This window comes from Thermobia domestica, chromosome 6 (assembly GCF_964235325.1).
Source record: "Thermobia domestica chromosome 6, izTheDome1.hap1.1, whole genome shotgun sequence".
Lineage (NCBI taxonomy): Eukaryota > Metazoa > Arthropoda > Insecta > Zygentoma > Lepismatidae > Thermobia > Thermobia domestica.
This window is the reverse complement of record NC_137459.1, coordinates 249,673,098-249,696,182: the sequence shown is the minus strand read 5'-3', so window position 1 is coordinate 249,696,182 and position 23,085 is coordinate 249,673,098. Positions and strand designations below refer to the sequence as shown.

The 23,085-nt window shown below is 33.0% G+C and overlaps 1 protein-coding gene across 4 annotated transcripts in view; it reads right to left on the bottom strand.

Moving 5' to 3' along the window:
• siz (Brefeldin-resistant Arf-GEF family protein schizo) overlaps window positions 1-23,085 on the bottom strand; it is a 436,074-nt gene that overhangs the window by 403,938 nt on the left and 9,051 nt on the right. Inside the window, exon 1 of one of the 4 annotated variants that reach the window (XM_081762747.1) lies at window positions 20,595-20,650. The exons of the other annotated variants lie outside the window; for them this stretch is intronic. The gene's annotated coding sequence lies outside the window, so the exon portion shown is untranslated. Of the gene's footprint in view, window positions 1-20,594; window positions 20,651-23,085 lie in introns of those variants that run through there. 4 annotated transcript variants of the gene reach the window in all.

The window sequence follows — 23,085 nt, the reverse complement described above, 5'->3', positions numbered from 1 at the left end:
TTTCTTCTTCAAACAGGAATTTTTAAAAACGCTGACACACGTGTCCACTTACTTTTAACGAGTTTATACATCAAGTCTCATCTTCCTAACTTCAGTTACGTAAGTGGTGCTCTATTCTGAGCAAAACATTCGAATCCCCTTTATCTCCCTTAACATAAGACATTAAAGAAAAAAAAATCGTGTTCACTGTACTCAGAACAAAAGCAGTTTTCTATCCAAATCTCACGTTTCTAGATATACATATATTAGTTTTGGCCTGAATTTTCACTGAATAAATTTCACTCTTTCATATAATTCTATATATTATCCCACTTACCCTTCCAGGAGTGGAAGTTTCAAAAGCACTGAAATACATGTTTTCCTTAGTTTTAATTAAGTGTTTAGTATTATAGAAATTGTCCCCCTTATCCCCCTTAGAAGTTGAATTTTCACAGACGCTGACATGCATATTTAATTATTTTTATTTAAGTGTTTATATATCGATTTTCAGATCTCGAACTTAAGCGAATCCTCACATTCGGTACTTTCTGATTAAACAAAGGGAAATCTGGGTAATTTATAAATGTCCCTGTTCCCCCGTTGTAGATGAATTTTTGAAAATTGTCCCTTATTTCTAGTGAAGAGTTCATGTGTGAAGTTTCATCTCTCTAACGCCAGATTCGTGAAATACACTATTTCTTGGGGAAAATCTTGAATCCTCTTTAGGATGGGTATTTCCTCCCTTATCCCCTACTTTCGTGACAAAAGGATTAGGATTTAGATTTCTGGGCTTTCGGCATCTATGGTCATATAGCCCGTCACGTATGAGGGACGACGTCCCTCGGCGAGCACACTATCCAGGGAAAGGACAGGAAGAAAGCTGCCTGGGACCTATAAATTAGGTACCACCCCGGCATTTGTCTGCTGTGAATGAAGAAAACCTCATTCAGGATGACTGGCCTGAAATAGCTTTTTACGCTTTTTCAATCGAGTGCCCTCAGCGTGACAAAAGGAGTATTGTCTCCAAATTTCATTTTAATACCTGGGTGATGATGATGACACCCATTTCTGCTCCTTTATATAATAGTATATATAAATGTTTGTCACTTTCTATTATCGTTTTCGCTCTATGAGAATGACTATCAGATCTGGAAGTAATCGTAGTTTTCTACCATATCCGGTGGCAATTGAGGAGTGAAGTCAGAGATGTATTCTACTCTTGTGGTACTGAATCCATATCAGAAACCTGTTTCTCACTGTGTCACCATTTCTCACTATGGCGATCAGCATTGAAACTGGAAATCGTTGATTCAACAGAGGGATAAAGCCAGAGATAAAGCTAATTTTTGGGACGTAGAGTCCATATTAGAAAGCTATTACTTGCTACCGTTGTCGTTATATGGAAATTAATATTGAAACTGAATGTAGTAGTATCACTATCACTACCACTTACAACAGAGGAATAAAGTAGGAGATAAAATCTATTCTTATGAAGAAAGGAAAAAACACTCTTTTCCATATATTACCAGTTTGCACTATTGTTATCAGTTTTGAAACCGGAATCATAAATTTCCACCACTTCCAATTGTCATGCATGAATGAAGGTCCAAATAGAAGTAATCTCGGCCTCTAGAAGGCTTCTCGGTATCTCTTACAGTTTATGCTCTATGGAGATCAATACTGAAACCAGAGTAGTACTAAATTTCTATTACTTTCGGTTTAGATATGAGAGGAAATATCTTTTTTTTAAGGCACCATCAATTACCGTTTTTCTTATGCTATGACGTCAACTTTGACACAGGAAATTGCTGATTTCTACCACTTCAGGTTTGAATAGAGGATTAGCGGAAAAGGTGGAATCCGTCCTTGGGACACTAAATCGATTGCAAAAGTTGCTTTTCGGTATCTCTAACCATTGTTGCTCTATGGAAATCAATATTGAAACCGGAAATAATAAATTTCTAACATTTCTGGTCTTACGAGGGAACCTATCCAAGTGCAACTCTGACTTCGAGTCGAGACTATGGCCGTTGGATACCTTGTCCCAAAAGAACTTAACACGAAAAGGGATACATCCTCGATCGCAAATGCTGCGGAGATACAAGCGTGAAAAGTTAGAAATTGAACTTCATACTATACATTACAAAGTCGGATTCCGGGTCAGATTTTTCGGGAACGGTCGGGTAAGGAAACTCAGCGAATACATATCAAATTAGTGTGGGAAGTCCAGCACCTTTTGAATGAAACATTTGTGTCCCCGGGTCACTCGCATGGTCCCAGGCGGGGTCCAACTCAAAATTTGCAAATGGAACCTGGGGTCAAGTAGCATATTGTATGAAAGCTATTGTTAAATAAAAAAAAAAGATAGAACAAATCTCAACTCTCTACGATAATCCTGTGCAAACGGGCAACTGGTCAAAATGTCAAAACAACCTACATCAGAAAATCTATGATCAAGCTTCTAAATCCGTTAAGTTGCGACAATAACAAAACAGGAAAAAAAGTTTTAAAGTGCAAGGTACTGAAGTAAAGCAAATTGCTGCAGCCTCTCACACAGTTGCACAACGGACCTTATCCAAGTATAAGTGTGATTTCGAATGACCAATGGACCATAGGATGACCATGAGCATTGGATTTCGTATCCTAGTAGAGAAAGGATACATTATCAATCGCAACCGTCGTGGAGGGTGAGAAGGTCAGAAGGCAACGGTATATGCTTCCCGCATCGGGACCCCAGATTCACAGATTGCATAGTGAAATTTCTATCGGAGGGTTGGAGAAAACTGGTATAATGGTGCAGAAATAAAATATATCAGAGGATGCTTTTGAGAGAGAGAGAGACTCTGCAGCAATTTGCTTTACTTCAATACCTTGCACTTTTAAACGTGTTTTTCTGTTTTGTTATTGTCACAACTTAACGGATTTAGAAGCTTGATCATAGATTTTCTGATGTAGGTTGTTTTGACATTTTGACCAGTTGCCCGTTTGCACAGAGTTATCGTAGAGAGTTGAGATTTGTTCTATCTTTTTTTTTATTTAACAATAGCTTTCATACAATATGCTACTTGATCCCAGGTTTCATTTGCAAATTTTGAGTTGGACCCCGCCTGGGACCATGCGAGTGACCCGGGGACACAAATGTTTCATTCAAAAGGTGCTGGACTTCCCACACTAATTTGATATGTATTCACTGAGTTTCCTTACCCGACCGTTCCCGAAAAATCTGACCCGGAATCCGACTTTGTAATGTATATTATGAAGCTCAATTTTTTACTTTTCATGCTTATATCTCCGCAACGTTTGCGATCGAGGATGTATCCCTTTTCGTGTTATGTTCTTTTGGGACAAGGTATCCAACGGTCATAGTCTCGACTCGAAGTCAGAGTTGCACTTGGATAGGTTCCCTCGTTAGTAAAGTAATACGAATGAGGGCGCTGTCTTTTCTTAAGACGTTGAACTTGTTTCAAGAAATCGCTTTTTGGTATCTATTACAGTTTCTGTTCTATGGCGAGCAACTTCGAAACAGAAAGTGTTGATTTTTAAGACTTCCCGTTTGAACAGGTTAATGGAGGAGATGGAACTTATTCTCGGGATACTGAATCGATTGCAAGAAGATATCTCTGACCGTTTTGGCTCTGATATCTATCAACAGACAGCGCCATCTAAAAGATTTCTGATACTTATGAATAGCATAGCTTGTAAGTCTAAAAGTACACTAGAAAGTAACAGACTTATCTACTGCTATTTGTAGTCTTCTAACGGTGGTACACATACTCGTAACGATGAAAACATACACCCAACAGGTACGCGCATACTACTGATAAACATCTTGCAAGTCCAACCTAACTTCCTTGTTTTTCTCTCGAGAAATCATTTACATCATATTGTGCAGTTGTCAATGACATGTTGATTTATGAAATACAAACAGGATTATTAGTATCGTATTCAGGAAAATTGCAATTTTCGATTTTCACCGTCTAGTACAATATTGTTAGTTCTTTCGGAACGTAGGAAGAAAATCGACCTTCCTCTCCCTAAATGGAAATTTGATCCAGATAGGTTTAACAGTGTCACCTAGAGGCTGCATTATACTATTACTTAGTTACGATATATATACTTCCAGTTCCTCTTACGAATGCATCTGTACTTACACCGTATACAGTGTTGTCAGTGCTGGGAGGGGCAAAGGAGGTGATTGAGTATTTACCGCTCTTAATGTTTTGTGAGAGCTTCTTCGTGTCTACGCGGTTAGCGTACGCGCCTTTGGCGTGGAAGACCCGGGTTCGATTCCCGGCGGGAGATCATATGGTTCGGATTCCACGTTAATCAGTAGGTCCACGTCTCATATAGCCTCGCTGCTGAACGGGACGTTAAACTCAAAATCAACTGAACTCAATTAATGTTTTGTGGAAGCATAGTAGGTGTTTTTACCTCTTTCACTGTTCATACCAAGATGACACAATGAAATAAGCAAATACGTAAATAAAATACATATTGACAATCACTTATTGGTTGGTTGGATTCCAGTCCAGCGTCCTGTTCAGCAGCAATGATATATTTAGACGTGAACATAGAGATTAACAGTCTACATTGGAACCAATATGAGCTCCCGTTGGATATCGAGCCCGGGTCTCCCACAGAAGGCACGTACACTAACCATATAGCCACAAGGTAGCTCTGGCAATCACTGAACATGAATTCATACGCTATTAATCTGACGGTTGAAGTTCAGAAAATTATACGGTTGTTCTCTCAACAAGTAGCTCAAACTTATTGTGAAGCTACTGAAAGCCCAAAATGAAGAACGCGACCTGCAGCCAATTATGGCTCTTGACGTGAGTCGGTAAAAATTTAAATTTTATCGTTTCAACCTAAGAAAGGAAAGTTTATCTAATATACTATTATTGTACACATCTTTCTGAAGCTGTATGAACCTTTCTTCTCTTCGCTTGAAAGATAACATTTAAATTTGTGCCGTTGTGACTTCCCTCCAGAGCAGTCACTATTTCCAACATTCCACCAGAAAATACTCATGGAAGATGTTTGTCCAATTCTGTTCCTGAAGATGTTAACGAAGATGATGTTTGTGCCATAAGCGTACATGGGTCATGAGCAATAGATGTTGAATATTAATAAGATTTTCATACACAGACGTAAGCATGTAATAATAAACCGAACTCTCATACGTAAAGAGCATTCCGCTCCGCTTTGAATGACCATGTTTAAGCCCTCGGTTTTCGTTCTAGAAGCGACTGGTCCTACCCTACCAAGCAGAATATACTGTAATATGTAATATTAGTAATCAGTAACAGTTTCGACTTAAACTGTATTTTTATTACTATCCGCTGTTAATGGAAACTACAAAATATCATTTTACCATAAGAACACACCAAATGCAAACATCTTCCAATTCAGAGAAAATCTTGTTCCATATATTAGTGTTCTTCTAATGTACTGTATCTCATATTTTCCAACACTGTAAAAAATCTGAATGTTCACTATCGTCTTCAATGGTTTAACATTCCTCCAATACAAGGCACCCTGACTTATTATCAAGTAGCTAACTGGTTCATATCAGCTTTGCTATCCTAAATAACTCAAACTAGAAAATACATCACTGAACAAAGTAACGTTTATTTCTAGAAAATAAAAATAAACGTAGCTTTGTTCAGTGATTATTTTTTTTAGCTTGAGTTCTTATCAAAGTTGTGAAACATCCAGTTAAAAGCAGCCCAGTGGGTTTTGTTGGGGGAAATTGTTTTTTCATTATTATTATTATTATTATTATTATTATTATTATTATTATTATTATTTACATATGTTTAAAGCCGTATCTCTACTTAAAATACCAAAATTCGGAGTCCCTCAGGGCAGCGTGCTGGGTCCACTTTTGTTCTTAACGTATATGGACGAATTATCTAGCATCTTTTGTCCTCTTCATCAAATATACTGCTTTTTTCTAATGACTCTAAACTCCTTAAAGTCATTAACTCTGTAGATGATTCTTAGTTACTTCAAGCTGACATAAGATATGCGAAATAACTAGTGTACTACCTGGAATTTAGCTTTAAATCCTGATAAATGCTCTATACTTTCTATCTCTTAAAAAAAATGTACTTCTTCAGACTTACAATGTCAAGAATATAGCTATTAAACATGTGTTATCTTAAAAAACATCTAGGTGTTTGCCCTTGATGAAAAACACTCCTTTTCGGATCACATCTCATCGATCTCATCCAGAGCTATGAAATTACTCGGTCTACTTTATAGATTTCCTGAAATACAGTCTCCCTGCCCTTACAATGTTCTATAAGGCTTATATTTCCCCAATCATTGAATATTGTTCACCTGTATGGAATATGGTAGTACCCACTCACCTATCACACATTGACTCGGTCTTAAACTTCTTTATAGCCACAGTTAGATTTAGAATTCCCGAGTTACGTGACCACACGAGACAAGAAATAATGTCTTTAATGAAGTTATGCATCCCAGACAAACGACGCCGAGCTGCAGACCTACTTTACTTATATAAGATTATCAATGGTAAAACTGATTGTGAATTTTTACTATTACAGATTAATTTTCGAGTTCCTCTCTCTTAATACCGTGCAAACTCGGTCTCTTAATTTGCTAACTTACGAGACACCTAAATTATCAATTGTAAAACGCTAGTTGTTCTGTAGACTAGCGCATGATTACAATACATTGGTAACAAGATGTAATAATTTTACTTCTGAACAAAACTTTAAAACTCAGCTAAAGAGAACATTGTAAATTTAGAGGTGAACCTTCTTTGTTTGTATTTATTTTTTATTTTTCTTTATCGTTTGTTTTTATTTTATTTTGTTCGTTATTGTTATGCTGCTCTGTTTCAGTTAATTGGCTTAATCCTGCATGAAACTCTGTGAATAAATAAATAAATAAATAAATAAATAAATATAAACATTTATGTCATATTCTACCCCTGGAAGTACGTGGGCCTATATGGGATTCCCTTGTCACACAGAGGGAATCCGTGAAGTCCTATCCGCGTTTCGTAGGGCACACTTTGCACCATTGGCACGCGCTTACTTTTCAGTTTCTGGAAAGAAGGAAGTTGACAATTTTGTAGAGTAACAAAGAGGTGGGTAATTATCTATCATATGGAATAGGAACCCTATTACACTCAGGATGAAATCCCTGGCCAAGCCGCCCTGATAGAACATTTGCTTAGTTTTCCTCAACATATGCCATGAAAATACGGGAATAGTACCTTGTCAGGAGCCTCAGATAAAAAAAAAAGCTTTATTAAATGGATGTTTTATTTTTATTAAATGAAAAGCTGGCTTTTTTTTTTTTTTTTTTTTTTTTGAAGAACTGAAATGTTTTCGGCTTCCAATTCACTTCCTTACAATAGATTTTACGATTAAAGGACCCCTGTAACACACGATGATCGTACTATTCCACTAGAATCACAAGAATTCGGGACTTTCCTGACCTTTGTAACGCAACTCTTTTTTCATTTTTGTGTGTGTAATTACCAAGTGTAATGTTGAAAAAATAAAAGAATATCTTTAGTGTTTTTTTTCTTTTTTTTTTTAGATTGAAGTGTTCGTAGAGTCATTGAGTCCTTTGATTCGTTTTATGGTATCACAAGAAAAAAAAGAGTAATTTGTGCATTTGTAATTACAATAAGAAATATTGAGTTTCCTTTATAATGTGACTCTTTCTTTTGTATGTATGTAGTTATCCAAATGTAGTGTTAAGAAACTAGAAGTATGTCTTTAGTAATTTCTTTTTCTAAGTGAAACGTTTTTGATTTCTAATTACGAGCAATTAACACATAGAAAAACATATATTTGTTTGTACTATTATGAGATTATGTACTACAAAAACAAAGGGAAAGTAGTTACATTTTTTTTTTCCAGGTTACAATTGAACGTAGTAAAGAGAATTTAATCGAGAGCGAGCAAAATTCGTTATGCATGATTTCCAAACATATTCTTTTAACTTCGAGCGACGAGAAGAGAGAAGAAAATATCGTGGTTGTGGGGAAAAAAATAGAGATTTCAATGGATTTATATGTTTCATGACCCGTAGATACCGCAAGATTGATTTTTCAACATCTGTCTGTCTGTTCATCCTGATGTACACTCGCCCAACAGACCGTAGCGTTCAATTTATCCTACCCAAATATTAAACTTCAGTTTATTGGCAGTTTTGTGAAATACGAATCATGCGATTTTGTTGACATTTTGTAAACAAATATTTCATTAACAAACCTAACGTATGGCATAAGTTATTTCTTCTGGAAAAACATACGAGAGATAGTTTACTTTTGGGAGCGAGTTTACCTTGGGGAAAATTTTGCGAAAATCCTTTATAATTTTGTTCATATTGGACAAGAAACTGTTTAATAATTGCAGCACAGCGTGATTTAGTTTAAGGAATTGGAGCAAGAAAGGTTAGTGCAGGGCCTGTACTTTTTTATTTTCTATTGTATTCTATTCTGAAGATGACTTGATAAATACATATTTTAAGCTAATTCTGAAACAAAAACTAATGAAGAAAGTAATTATAATCACATTAAGGTTATCATTTCAATTTAAATTTTGAAGTATATTTTTGGAATTTTTTCTGAAGTTTTATTGTGAATTTTTTTATGTGGGTTTTACAAAAAATAAGAAAAATAAATAAAGGACTAGATATTTAAGGACTGGGGAAAATTCCAACCACTCTGGTTTCTATGATGTCAAAGATGCTTAAAGAAATATGGCTTAACATTCTTGGGTTATGTATTGCATAAATGAAACAATAAAATAAAAACTGTTCAACATTGTCTTTTCCCTTTCTTGTGGATTATATTTCTAATTTGATATGCATAACTTCAGCAAATTCAATGTTACTACCTGTCTTACTAACAATGCTGACTTTACTACTGCATCTTAGCCATCCGAAATGCATATTGTAAAATAATGTTTCAAAACAAGATATGCAATCCCTAACTTTCGGTCAAGTGAAATACGCATACTCGTAAAAAAAAAAGTTCTTCATTTAGATATTTATTTTTTCTGTCCAACACTGAACTTTCATTGCTCTTTAAATGGTATTTGTTATGTTTTCGCTGTATCCGATGATTAAAAAATTCGATTGTGCGTAACTCTGGGAACCTAATGCTTGCACTATATTGCAGGTCAAGATCTAACACTACACCAAGTTTGGTCCCGATCCAATTAGTTTGGCTAACTTGTACGATATGCGTATACTGTCTTTGATTTTTCTTAAAAGAATCAAATGAAGAACGAAAATGAACGATAAGGAAAGTAGGTAGGAAGGATACTGGCAAATGAAAGCCTGAATAACTTGTCCAAAAATAGCGAAGGTTAAAACCATTATTAATTTTTATCATTGACAAACGTACGAACAGAGAAGTCTGCTGTTAATAATTCTATAAGTTCTTTGATTCTTTCTTTTCTTCTTTCTTTTTCTTTTTTTTTCTTTCTTTAATTTTGAATGTGTGTAATAATCTAAGTTACAAACTGTCTGCATAGTTGGTTTCGGGAGAAGCAAGAGAAGAAGTAAATGTTACTGCTGAAACAGATTTTCGACACACACGCGTTCACAGGTACTTATCAATGTTACACTCGTTTTTTATCGTGTCACTTTGATTAAAATGTATATCCTAAGCGGGGAGCGAAAGAAGTCATAGTTTATGCAAAAAATGGAGTATCTCTTGAGCCCGTCAATTTAGGAAAATCAAGCTCGGTACATAAACTCCATATTAAAAATAAGTGGAAACGTGTCCTTACCTTTTCGAAAATTCACATTTTGAGAAAAAAGGGAGGGAGAGGGAGACAATTTAAGCATATTTTTTCGCCCCATTGAAAGCAGCGTTGTTTCCTTTTCTGATCACATCATGGGAAAACGGCTGAGCATCTGAAGCATAATTAGCACCTACTTTGAGCTAGAATTTTATCGCCCTTATCTTGTTCACCTCAACCGTAGTACGGTGGGTAACATGGAAATTTTAAAGCTTTTCTCTCCTTTCGGAGAGCTGTTTTATACTTTGACAAAGTCTCTTCTTGGTAACTGCATCAAGATATCCTATTCTTGGTCTTCCTCTTCCTGGTTTTCTTTCTGCCTTTTCCAATATCAGCACAGTGATTCAATCGGAGTGCTGGATAAAATAGCCAAGCATGCTTTCTTCTTCTTCTTTCTATTATTTTCATTAGCTTCCTTTAGTACGTCTTCATTCCTTTTCCTTGCGGTCCATGATATGTGCAGCATTCTGCGCCAACGCCACATTTCCAATGCCTCCGGCTTGGCTATTTCACCTTTTTTCAATGTCCACGTCTCTGATCCATAAAGCGCCACGCTCCATACCATGGTTCTTAAATCGTTTATGAATGTCCAACGACATATTTCTTGATGTTAGCAGTCCTTTTTTTCTATTAAATGCTTTTTTAGCCTGTGCTATTCTGGAACTTACATCTTTTTCACTTCTTCCATCCGAGGATATTACACCTCCTAAATAGGGGAAAGTCTTATAGTCTTCCATTTTCTCTCCATGCCCCTTCCTGTCCTGCTCTTATGAACTTTATTACTTTTCTTCTTATTTATCTTCATTTTGCATGTATTTTCCAGTCGGTCGTTCAAGTTTGAGAGTGCTTCGTGCAAGTCCTTTTCGTTCTCCGCTATTAGTGTTATGTCATCAGCAAACCTTATTGTGCTGAAAACCTGGCCATTTACTTTTACGCTTTTCTCGCTTTTATCAAAGAATTCTTTCATAGCCTCTTCTATATAGACGTTGAACAGGAGAGGTGAAAATCCACATCCTTGCCTTGCTCCTTTACTTATTCTTGCTTCCTTCTGATCTCTTCCTATAACAGCTGTATGTTCCTGTAAAGCTCGTATATTATTCATCTGTCTCTGTAATCCACTTTCAGATTCTTCAACGCTCTGAACATGATATTGCAATCTACGTTGTCAAAAGCTTTTTTTATATCTTCAAATGCTATCACAATTGGTTTGTTTATTCTGATGTGCTGTTCCACGATCAACCGTAGACTCAGTATTGCTTTCCTTGTTCCCCTTTTTCTCTTGAATCCTGGTCCTCCGATATCCGTTCTTCGATTTTCTCTCCTATTTGTTGTGCGATAATTTTGCACAGTATTTTTGATGCATGGGAAAACAAACTTAATGTTCTGTGTTCTTCGCATTTCTGTGCGCCCTTTTCTCTTCAGGATAGGTACCAATATGCTTTTCTCGAAGTTTCTTGGTATTTTTCCCGAGATATACATTTCATTAATAAGATTAAATAGTTTCTTCTTTGTTGCTATTCCGAGATTCTTAATCACTTCCGTTGGTATTTTCTCTATTCCTGGGGTTTTACTATGTTGCATTCTCTCGAAAGCATTATCGAATTCGCACTGTAAAATTGATGGTCCTAATTCATTTTCATCCACGTCTTCTTCTTTTTCTCTCTCTTCTTCGTTCACTCTGTCTCCTTTGTAGAGCTCTTCAATGTATTCCTTCCATCTTCTTGTTATCTGTTCCTCTTCTATTAACGTTGTCCCGTCCTTCTCTACGATAATGTCTGTGCGTTTCTTTTTTCTCACTGTTTTCTAACCTTTCTATATGCCGTTTCTGTATTGCCTTTGACTATATTTTCCTAAATTTCATTGCACGTGTTGTTTATCCAGTTTTTTCTGACCTTCTTTACCTCTCTGTTGACGTCATTTCTGCACCTTCTGTATTTTTCTTCTTTGTTTGTTATCTTGTACTGTCTTAGATTTATTTTACCTAAAAACAGAATATCTCATCGGTTTTTATCATTACACTTTCATTGAAATACGTATCCTATGGTGGGAAGGAGGTTCAAATATTTTCCGTAAATCTTACTCTCTTCATCGAAAGACATTTCAGCTAGTTATTTAAAAAATACTATTTAAGTAAATAATTTTTGTTGTCAATATATTTTGAATTGTCAAACACGCATTCAAATAAATTATGGTATCATAAGGTAAGATAAAAAACTACGCAAGAATAAAGACCATGAAAGAAACATTGACCAACTTACTGTACTGACTAGTATTCCAATTACAGACAAGTTTAGGTATTATTCATTGATTTCGGCATTATTGCGAAAAAAAAAAAAAATGAAAAAGTAGGACAGAACTGGTGTTGGGCTACCTTACAACTTTACATTATTTAATTTCCTATAATCTAATCTAAGTATTTTCTTGTGTCAACATTTTTCAACCGAATACCCGCTTTGGTTAAAAAGGCTGTAATCTAAATAATGACACTATATTTGATATCCCTGTTCACTTATTGAGCATTTTCATGTAGAATTTTTCCTCTTAAGCTCGTTAAACCAAATTGTTCCTGATTGAAATTCAGTTCTGTTTGCAAAAAATTATCAGTTCCTGTTTTCTGATGATTAGTACTACTTTATCTTAAGCCTATTATTTATTTATATATATACTGTATGGACAAAGGATTAAGTAAACATTTTACGATTTATTTCACTTGTACTTCCACAAATGGAAAACTTGTTGAATGTTGTAGATCAAGCGAACTGTCTTTAAGACTAAATACCATTCCTAGCAAGGATTTACCAAACATGTAGTTGAACATCCCATAGTTTTACCCCTTTAATCTAAATAAGGCTGAATGAGAATAGAATTGTTGAAACAAGGACAGTTGAAAAAAAAAAAAAAAAAAAAAAAAAAAAAAAGCAGAATGCTCGAAACCAACAGACACGATGTTGTTGCGGGTTTTACTACTTAGCCACTATTTACAAGCAAATGGTGGTCTGTAGTGAGACTTCCCCTATGAGGATTTTAATACGGAAATCTAACGCCAACTGCAAACAGGCGTGTTTGTGCTGAATGTTTGAACTACTGCTCTGCAAGTAAAAGAGGTATACGAAAGTTGCTTAATAATCGACTGAATAAACAACAACAGTGATGGAAGCACTTGATGGAACAGCTAGAACCTAACATATTTCACACCACCAGATTAAATTAGGCAAGTACCGTACAATCTAACAAAAAACACTCTATGCTACGCGACTGGCAAGTGTGGTAGGTTATCAAAGCAACTGATTTAGACTGAAATCTTGAAGCAAATATTTGTGTTCAAAGACTACGTATTTTCTGTGAACACAAGAAACTTATTAACAGGAAGTTACTGTCTATAATGAAATATTTAATTAGAGAGAAACATACATTCTTTGTTTGGTAGTGATAGAGCATTGATAAAACAAGGTAATAAAAGGATGGTAACACTATTTTCAATCATGTGACTAGGTATAATTGTTGTAGGGTTGTTTAAATCTAAATTTACTAAAAGAACACGATATTCTAGCTAGCAAAAAATCAATATTTTAACAATTGTACATCAGTAATGAAGTTAATTTACCTCTCCTATCGTGCATCTAAATGACAGACAAGTTAGCTAGACTGTTCTCATGGTATTACTGGTTGCTTCCCTTCATCTAATTGATACCAGATGTCAGATTCGAATAAGCTTATTAAAACAATAGGTAACAGTGAATGTCACACCAATTATGAAATTCGAAGAAAAACAGAAAAACTTCAGAATAGCATGTAATTTACATTAAAAAATCTACACATTACCAGTAAAACCAAATATTACAATAAACTTAGCATCTGTTACAAAACTGGAAAAACAAATTTTTTAAAAAAAAAAGAGAGAGAGAGAGAGAGAAAAGTTATGGTAAAAACAGGTAAGAATGGGTCTTTTTCTTGATTTTTTTAAAAATAAAGTTAAAAGAAAAGTCCTATACAGTCATGTGTCAATCAGTTTTTAGAAATGCTTCGTCTGTACTGTTTCTAAGGTTACAAATAAACTGATTAACGGATATTCAATTAATAATAAAGTATCTTTTCACCACCTACTTTGAATTCCTACTTTAAATCTGCTAATGTTTCTAGAATATAATTAATGACACGCTGCATCAGTATAATACTTAAGCACCGAAAGTGGAAATAAACGACTGAAGAAATACTGCACTAGTGAATAGCCAAAGAAAGCAGAAACTGTCTTGTTCGATTTCTCTATCTTCAAGAAAGTAATTTTAGAACAACAAATTCTACTATGTATCTTTTGGACGCTGGAAGCTAAGATTCATTTACATTGTAAGTTTCACTAAATTCCCAAAAAAGATTGATATAACTGTACGAAATATATATATATATATATATATATATATATATATATATATATATATATATATATATAAAAACGAAAATAACTTTTAAACAATAAATCTATCATCTATCGTCTACCTTAATTGAAGTCAGGGAACCAAGAAAAATTTTGCAGTGAAAGTTCTATTGACTTTCTGAGAATTCTAACTTTTTTTTTTTGGGGGGGGGGGGTATCATTGAAAATTTACCCTAACTTTTGAACAACCGATCACCACACATAAAATTTTTTGGACTCAAGAGGAGGAAGACGGATATATATTGCAAGTTCTACTTCATTTCTGAAAATTAGTGGCCTAACAAATTCGAAACACTGTAATTCTTGTTGTGAAATAATAGTCGAAAAGTGCCAATAACTTTTGAACAACTAATCAGTATCACTTGTCAAATACTTGTTTTTATTTGACTGTGAGATGCAAGGAAAGCCTACTCTAAGTTTTATTGGATTTCCGACCTTTTCTGGCTTTTCCTAAATTTGTTATTTAATCAAGCCAAAAGAAAATTTACACACATATAGTATAGATACGATAGAACAGAGAATAACAAACGTTACAACCGTATAACCGATGAAACTCCGTGAATTTCCTTGATTCACGCGCATCATGATGCTCATCGAGCACAATAACAAAAGACATTAGAGATACATTTAAAGTGCTATCCCAGTTAAGAACCTTCATTACAATAAGACTAAGCCTTGCCGTAGGTAACAGCTAGTTACACACGTACTTCTCTGGAAAGTCAGCAAATATCACCTTCAGTGTACAGAAGAGAAAAACGAAAGAAAAAAAATGTAATCTGAACTACCAAGACGAAAAAATAATGCAAAATACAAATTTTTGTGTGTGAACTGAGTAATTCTAACAGTTTTATTCTTCGCATCTTTACTCAATAGCTTGTTGCATCTAAGTCCATACAATAATTTGCTTTTGCTTTCTCTAAATCACATATTAATCATAAGTAAGCTTCAACACAGAATGAAGGTCAATCCGTTTTTCTTTACTAGAAGAACCAGAACTTCTACACTTAACACAAAGTAGAGATACGAAGAAGAAGAATGATACATATGTGAAAGAAAACTGTATTGCATTTTACTTATATTGGAGAATTTTAGTAGGCTGTCACGCAATAAGCACTACTGGTAATATGAATGTTGTTGCACTTATTGAGTCAAATTCACAACAAAAATATTCGCATTCTAACTTACTTTGATATTTACTATATCCTTATCTGCAAATTAATAATAAGAATAATCACATTGCAGATAAGGTTGACAAAATATAAGTATACGCAACAAGAGTATTAAATGTGACCGCAAATTAAATAAGATAAATTAAGTAGTCACAGAAGAATCAGAGGAAGAAATAATGACTTCTGAAGTCTGATGAAGTATCAGAGAAAAATTCGTCACAGTATTTAGCAGTATTTCAGTAAGTCAAAAATTACGTAAGATCAAGTAAAAATAACTAAAATAGATAGTACAAATTACATACAATGTAATCAATGAAATCACCTTTCTGTAAAATTAATATACCACGCTTAAATATTTTTTTACATCCCTAATTACAACTGAAGTTAAAAGAATTCAGTAAATTTAAGAAAAATAACGAATTAAATAGGTGTGAAGTTTTAACAAAATAAATAAAGTAGTAAATACGAGGCTTCAAAGGTATTTACTGTGAATCATTTAAGATCACATATCTTCTTTCCTTTTGAAGCCATTTTTTTTTCTGTACCATATTAAAATAATGATGATGCTCATTAACTAATTACAAAATGACAACTGAATAAAATAATATAATCAAGAAATCAAGTTCCATAAAAATAAGTAACATATTTTAAATGGCTTTCCAATAGAATAATCGTCAATACACATTAAAAACACAATTTAACGTTTAGATTTTGAAAAATAATGGAAAGCATGCCATCTCTGCTCGATTCCTGAAAACTCCTTATAAGTTTTACTTCGTGTTTTCCAAGGTATCGACAGTTGAAGTGAATGATGTAATCGTTATCATTCCTTAGTGTGTTTAGCATATTGTATGGGAATTATGTCATTATGACAACAGAACATAAAAGTACAACAACATAGCTACACTTCGTTCCAGGTTTGCTAATAAATGTTTCCGACATATTTACAATATGTCACAGTAATAACTATTCAACAGTACATAATGTGACGACAGCAACTTCCCAATATTTAAAATTCTCTATACAATGTGAAATATAAAAGCAATTATTTATCATCTAGTTGCTTATTACGATCGTTTTACATTGAGAATTAGGAACTATGGAGACCACACAAAACATTCAATATACAAAAGGGTTAGTTGTATTTGAGTGAATCCATTAAAATGGTTGGGTAACATAAAATCCACCCTCTGTCTATTAGGTAGTCCTTGTAACTGCCAAGGTAAGATAGTCCCATACTATTCCCATACTATTTACACTTTAAACGATGCCCTCTCCTGAAAACAACTTACTTTTCGGTGCAACATAACCAACTGTCTATTCTTTATAAAAGTCTCAAATTGGTGCTAATTATTTCAAATGTATTTAAGAACATTCAAGTCATTTCCGTGACGACAGATTACAATAACTTAAAATATTCGCATACACGTAAACTTTTTTTTTTATTATTATTATTATACAAAGAATAGCATTTGCTGAATTGAATCACTTTCTAAGATTATAAATCCTATAAGCGAATTATGTAGGAGGAATAGTAATATTTACAGGGAATCTATTCATTCCATGGATAAGGCACATAAACCGTATGTTTTTCAAACTGAAAATATGATAAATACAAATCCGAAAAGCTTTTGGAACTCTATCAACAACAAAAAAGAAAATAAATTAGCAACTAGTAATATGACCTATCGAAAACAATCTCTAGATACCAACAAATGTATTTCCCATGGTTTTGCTGCATTCTTTAAAAGTGTATATTCTCAAGATCCTGCTAATTATAATATAACCGATTCGGTTAACTTGAAGGTATCCCAATGCTTGAACATATATTTTGTTACTGAAGAGGACTATGTAAAAGCAATTAGAAAGTTGAAACCATCAAAATCCTCGGGACCTGATTTAATACCAGTTTATATATTCAAAGGCTGTGGCGAAGTATTGATGAAACCATTGTGTTATATTTTTAATCTTATATTAAGAACACAAGTTTTCCCTGAAACTTGGAAGATTAGCAAAATCCGCCCAATTCACAAAAAAGGTAATCCATCTGAAGTTGAAAACTATAGACCGATATCATTAATTTCTACTCCCTCTAAAATATTTGAACAGATTCTTTATGCTAAAATATATAATCATGTGAAATCTTATTTATCTATATACCAGCATGGATTTTATTCCAGGAGATCTACAGTAACTAACTTAATTAATTTTACTCAATATCTCTCTGATTCACTTGATAGCAAGAATAATGTACATGCCATCTATACAGATTTCGCTAAAGCCTTTGATAAATTAGATCATGACATATTGCTTAAAAAGTTATCAGCTTTTGGTTTATCAGATAACCTTTTAATATTAATTTCATCGTACTTAAAAGGCCGTAAACGATTTGTAATATTTAATCAAGTCAGTTCCCAATCGTACGAAGTTAATTCTGGCATACCTCAAGGATCGAACCTTGGACCTCTGTTCTTTTTGTTGTTTATTAATGACCAGCCGGCAGTAATAAAACATTCTAATTGTTTAATGTTTGCGGACGATATGAAATTGTATAAGGAAATAAAGACCCACAATGATGCTTTGCAATTGCAGGAGGATTTAGATGAGTGTTATAGGTGGAGCATTTTAAATAAACTACATTTTAATGTGAAGAAGTGCTTAGTTATAACTTTTTCTAGAAAACATAATCCACCCCATTTTGAGTATACGCTGAACAAAGAAGCTATTCAAAGAGTTAAAGAAGTAAATGATCTGGGTGTAAGGTTAGACAATAAATTGTGTTTTAATACACACATTTTAAAAATAATAAATGACGGATATAAATCATTGGGATTTTTAATCAGAAGTACGAAAGAATTTACAAATATGCAAGCGCTTAAGATTTTATTCAATAGTCTCATTCGTAGTAAGTTGGAGTATGCATCTATAATTTGGACACCTTTTTATAAGTCTATCAATAAGAAAATTGAAAGAGTACAAAATAAATTTTTGAGATACTTGTACTATAAAACATATAAAAGATCATCATACAAAGAAAATGTATCTTATTCAACGTTGCTAAAAAAAAAAAATTGACTTCATATCTTTGTGTGATAGAAGGCATTTTATGGAACTTGTTTTCGTCCATAAGTCTAAATGGAATAATCGATAATCCAGAGTTTCTCAAATTGTTGTATTTTAATACCAACAACAAATTTCTACGAATGAGACCTCCGTTTTGCTGTGAAAGATCATATTCAGAAGCTCATTCAAATTCTCCTGTAATTAGATTATGTGAAAGATAAATTAATATTATAAAAATGAATACAGATGTCGATTTTGCGATGCCTTTTCTCATGTATATCAACACAGTAAAGAAAATTATCAAATTTGGTCGAGTTTAACGAAACAAATAAAATATTGACTCTGTAATCCTTGAATAGATGATGTTATTGTTATAATGAAATGTCCTGGTGGTTCCAAGGGTAATAAACAATATGATGTTTTCTTTTTAGGTTTTACATTTATATGAATTTTTGCGTACAATATCCTAGACTCGCTAGTTAATCATTATGATTTCATTTAGTTTTAGTATAAATTAACACATTCTCTGTTCTTCTTAGAAATACTCTATGCATATGTATGTATGTTTGTATGTATATGTACTTATATATATATATATATATATATATATATATATATATATATATATATATATATTTATGTGTGTGTGTGTGTGTGTGTGTGTGTATGTATGTATGTGCATGTGAATGTATGTATTTATATTACTATTTTGGATTATGAAATCCCATGTTAATGGAGATAACTTGAAAAGAAGGTATGGAATTCTCTCCTTTTCTTTTCTCTTATTGCAACTTTTATTTACTTATTTTGTTTGAATCTATGTATTTTTGTTCTATTTCGAAATTTTTATATTTTACTGTTTGTAAGCCTATTGTAATTGGGGTTTATGCCCTGTAGTAGGTGCAAAATAAATAAATAAAACTACAATACTTTGTAGTACACACCACGAACAGCACGTCCAGGGAACCAAATTTTCTCTTATGTAGAGGCATTAAACGGGAGTGTATGATTCAATAGAAATACTTTTCGAAACGAACGGTGGAACCGGTATTTTCTACATTAAATCCAGATTTTCATATTCTAACTCTATGGTTCTCTGTTTTAGCAATTGCAGTATACATCTCCTGATTGAATAACCAACACAATATATTATCTATGGATTTTATACAAAATCAGAGAGGGTTTCAGTTTCAGACTGGAAGGAAATTTGTACATTTTCTTATGTAAGACTAACAAAAAATTCACAGTTAAAGTAACTAAGTTAGTTACCTCTGACAATCAGTTACATTATAAAAGTTCTATTTCTTCTAGAATTTGAAACATGCACGTAGGTTTTATCTGTAACTTAGCCACCTGTATTTTTCTTTTCTCTACGCAAGAGGCTCTCAATAGAGACAGATATTAAAATGAATTAATAATTAAAATATAAAATACCGTAAACATTAATTGATCCAAAGTCAATCATCATCATCCACAAAAATAAGTTATAAAGGAAAGGAGTAATCTACTCATTTACTTGAAATCTTTACTTTAAGCTTAACAGACCAAAACATGTTGCCTATTAGTATTAAAAGAACACGATTCTTTGTTTTCTGATAGAACGAAGTAGGATCCTTATGCATTTTCTGAACGAATAATTTCAGAAAACTTCTTGTTCCTTCTGTAAGGACTGAACAAAGAACTAAAACGAAATAAACGTTTGTAAAAATTTTGCTGTTATTTAAAATTACACTAGATAATAACGTTCTGTCCTTTCGCAGAAAGCCAGTTTATAACTATGACTTGAATAAACGAACTAGTCGCAGCTTTCATTTTTGTTTTCAAAATACAGTAATTTCCATCATACAACATTAACGAACATTTCAGCAACAGCATTTGGTAACTATTTTAAATGTATTTATTTCAACTTATTTATTTATAAGACATGCACAAGGCGAGAATTAATACTTGTAACTGATGAAGTTGATAATATGTATTCAGTGAAATTTATCTATTGGTTTTCATGAACTATTGCTTGCATATATACTTAGGTATATAAACTTGAATGCAAAAAAACATAAAACTGTAATAGTACTCTTTCCTGATTTAATAAATTGAAATTTGTAATACTACACTATCAATAGAATTTTGAAGGTTAGATTAACTCACGTCTCTTCTAGTACTACCAATACATTCCAAATGTCACAAGGAGCGTATTTTGTTCCATTCTTAAAAGTAAACAAAAGAAAGAAAATGAATAGAAACAAACAAAATACAATATATTGATGCAAAAGAAGGGAACGAATAAAAGTTTTTTTTTTTTTTTTTTTGTCTTAAACCTATTCAATATTGCTGCCGATCGGTGTGAGTAATGGATAAAAAAAATAAATAAATACATTATAAACATAATGGTACCTATCAAAAAAAAAAAAAAAAAAAAAAAAAAAATACATTACAGCCTGAGATAATATCGACATAAAATCAAAATAACAATATTTGATGTTTCAAGTGCAAAATCCAGTCAGATCAGTTCCTCATCAATGAAATGTCTTATAATTGTTCAAAACGTATTTCACGTTCCGAAACTTTCTTGAGGGTCAAATTCAGAAAGTGCTTTCGATAGGGTCATTAACAACAGTTCAACTCCTTTAATATAAGAAAAATTACAGAGTAAGTTTCTCAGCAACAGACGAATTGCAAATTTGGTTAATCGTTTCACAGTTAACTCTAAATTATAAATTGTATACTTTTCAGAGTGCTTTGACATCTTCTTTACTGGTTGATATCCCAAGATGACGGCACACATAAAATCTATAGCTTTTAATTCCTGATTGAATTAGTTGAATGCATTGTTATAATAATTAATTTTCAAAGCTTATTCCTGTTTTAAATAAAAGCATAAGTTCATCAAACGCGAAACTCGCCTTATTGTAAACTTTTTTTTTTTTTTGTACGAAAAGAAAAACAAAAACTCTTGCAATGTAAACAATTTGCTTCTTCGCAAGTGTTAACGCACTTTAAACTAGAATGAGATAATAAGATTATAACTTTTTTAAGAATAAGATTATATAATTTCTCATTAGCTCGCACATATCAATAGACAGAATTTTAAAGACAAGATGTATTTTACATTTGATGGCCACCAATAGTTAACGTGCTTTTCAGCGACACTTTTTGGGGATCTTCAGGATATAAACAACAAAGTAAGTACCAACAATGGCTTTACACTTATATCTACTTAATATACAGTATATAGGACTTTGTTTTCATACGTCATTTCCGAGCCCGGGTTAACCAAACATATTTCTCCCTGAAAATCAATGCAGTATAGCCAATTCCAATTTATTTAACACAGAAAAAAGTACTATTACAATTTTTTCTTAGGATGGTTAGGGTTCTACCAATTAATATGTCAAGAAATGTAACAACAATAAAAATGTTAATGTATTACGATTCTCAAAAAGGAAATTTTGAATGTGATCATACTGGATTTAAGACGAAGGGTGCTATTATTTTTTTAATAGCCTAATTTTTAAAATTTATGTACTCTCGTTTGTAGATATGCCAACATGTGACAACGGATTACAATATCTACTTGTAAATTCTACGATATAATGTACACCTGCTTCAATCGCTGTTCATGTACAGACGTTAACCTCTACCTATTATGGAACTGCTAAATAATAAATAGCTTCAGAAGCTAACGCATCAATGGAATAGCAATTCAACGTGCGCTTGACTTTATAAAATAAAAACTATTGAACATATTTACAACATGAAAAAACAGACGTGAGTAATCAAACGAAAGCTTCAAAGCAGTATCTAAACTAAACAAAACTCTCCGAAAGTATAAAGAATAAACTTTCGGTATAAGATAAAATTCTGAGATACTTTCCGAATTACGAAAATTTAACAAAATATATTATTTCAATAAACAGCAGAATCATTGTGAACATACAGTGCAAAGAAGCATTAGAACTCTATATTTAAGCTCTATAAAAGTTGTCAAGATCAGTCAATTTCTTTAGCAATGTCAGGTGACCAACAGAAATTTTATATTAATGTTGTTTTAAACAACTGTGTTTCAAACTGTGATTCAAAATTAAAGGGAAAATTATTGGAACTATAAGCGGAATGAATGCATCTGGATATAATAGAATCTCAGAAAACTTACTCATACTTCCATTTTTTTTTTATTCAAAGACATGTCTACTGGCTGTTTATATTCCGCTCTGTGACGTTACGTGTAACTTCGTTAATGGAAAGAACTGTCAAGGGACGGACTCAAAGTCAGAATTCATTTCAGCATTCGTATTTACTAGATAATGCGATCTTTTCAATTATTCTTACGCAAGATATTAATTATAATTACTCAAATAGAAGTATTGATAAGTAGTATGTGCATATAGTATTTGCGTGTGTGTGTGTGTGTGTGTGTGTGTGTGTGTCACCGTAAGAAGAAAAAAAAAAAAAAAAAACAATCTGCTAGTTAACAGTGTATTTTTCTACAAATACAGCATTTTAAAACAAATAATTTCTTACTGTAAATTAAAAATTGTCAATTACTATTATTGGCAACTAACGACATAGATTTTGGTGGCACGGAAGTTCGCTTTACAGTGAAGCACGGTATTTTGTTCAACTCGATGTGATCTATAGA